Consider the following 2,142-nt stretch of genomic DNA (forward strand, 5'->3'; position numbering starts at 1 on the left):
CCATGTGCTTCTTGAACTGAGCCTTTTCATAATCAATCTCGTGCTTCAGCTCAACAATCTTCTGTGCAAGAGCTAGCTCATGAGCAATGGCTCCATGGAAAGAGACGCTGAGGCCAATTGGGAGCTGGAGATCATCAAAACTGAGGTCTGGGCTGTCAAACCACTCATCAATAAACTTGTACAGGATCTCCGCATCAAAGAGGGGAAGATCATTGAAGATTTCCGCATCTTGCTTGCTCTTTATCAATTGCTCAAGAGCATCATCACCAAGATCGTCGTTGCTAGACAGATCAATGGTGCCATTCTCGTTTCTCAAAACAGTAGCAGGAGTCAGAACAGGACTAGAGGAGTGCACGGGCTTCTTCTTTTTCTTCTCAGTCTTGGAGATGCGAGAGAGATCTTCAGACTGCACACTTGGTGCAGGAGGAGCAGTGGCCAAAGGCTTTGCGCGCGACACTTTTGGTGGAGTGTAAAGCTTCGAAGCCTTAGGTTTCTTCTGCTTCTTTGGCTTTGGTGGTGCAGGCGCTTCGTCAGAGTCAGTGTCGTCTGCAGAGTGATCCAAGGCTGCCCCTTGAACCTGAATGTGAGTGATGAGACCTTCTAAGTTGTAGAAGGCCCCAACAAGATTGGGTTCAGCTTCGTGTGTGCCATCGGCACGTGGCGCAGAGGGGCCTGGGTTGAAGTCTAATCCCCAAGACTTCTTGTTTTCCCTGGCTGAGTTCTTGGCAAAGTGAAAGTTGTGCTTGAACAGATTGTCATCTTGACACCATAGCAATGACGATGGGTCGGTAGCAGTAGGCTGTGGCCCTTAGACCATGCAAGGGTAGAATCCTTGAGCAATGGCTTCAGTTCTGGTCTTGGGTTGAAGATTTTTATAGAGAATATCTCCCCAAGGACGCGTGATAGCATTCTTCTCAGCATACTCCTTGGTGACGAATCTGTACTTGAACTATTGCTCGGCCCAATATCTTCGAATCCATTGGATTCGTGTCTTGCGCTGACCATAGCTTTCTTCGGGGTCAGTTTTGTATATTTCATAGAGATCTTCGGGCAGATCCATTGATGTACCCCCACGACACTGTCTGCCACCCTTCCTTGTTGATTTCTCTGTTCCCATGAAGTTTAGACTGAAAGGCTTCAACACTGTCAAAGTCTTCCATCTGCTGGTCAGACAGGAACTGGCTTCGGGAGAATTTATGTGATGTTGTAAGAACTCTGCAAATGAATGCAGACTATGAGAACCAAGGGATTTTCCCATAGACATGTACCTGTGACAGCATTAGAGATGTGAGGGAAGGGGAAGAGGTCATATGCATTCTTAGAAGATGAAGGAAATATGCCCTAGTGGCAATAATAAAGTTATTATTTATTTCCTTATTTCATGAAAAATGTTTATTATTCATGCTAGAATTGTATTAACCAGAAACATAATACATGTGTGAATACATAGACAAACAGAGTGTCACTAGTATGCCTCTACTTGACTAGCTCGTTAATCAAAGATGGTTATGTTTCCTAACCATAGACAAAGAGTTGTTATTTGATTAACGGGATCACATCATTAGGAGAATGATGTGATTGACTTGACCCATTCCGTTAGCTTAGCACTCGATCGTTTAGTATGTTGCTATTGCTTTCTTCATGACTTATACATGTTCCTATGACTATGAGATTATGCAACTCCCGTTTACCGGAGGAACACTTTGTGTGCTACCAAACGTCACAACGTAACTGGGTGATTATAAATGATCTCTACAGGTGTCTCCAAAGGTACATGTTGGGTTGGCGTATTTCGAGATTAGGATTTGTCACTCCGATTGTCGGAGAGGTATCTCTGGGCCCTCTCGGTAATGCACATCACATAAGCCTTGCAAGCATTGCAACTAATGAGTTAGTTGCGAGATGATGTATTACGGAACGAGTAAAGAGACTTGCCGGTAACGAGATTGAACTAGGTATTGAGGTACCGGCGATCGAATCTCGGGCAAGTAACATACCGATGACAAAGGGAACAACGTATGTTGTTATGCGGTCTGACCGATAAAGATCTTCGTAGAATATGTAGGAGCCAATATGAGCATCCAGGTTCTGCTATTGGTTATTGACCGGAGACGTGTCTCGGTCATGTCTACATTGTTCTCG

Source organism: Triticum urartu, chromosome 5, assembly GCF_003073215.2.
Source record: "Triticum urartu cultivar G1812 chromosome 5, Tu2.1, whole genome shotgun sequence".
NCBI classification, from domain to species: Eukaryota; Viridiplantae; Streptophyta; class Magnoliopsida; order Poales; family Poaceae; genus Triticum; species Triticum urartu.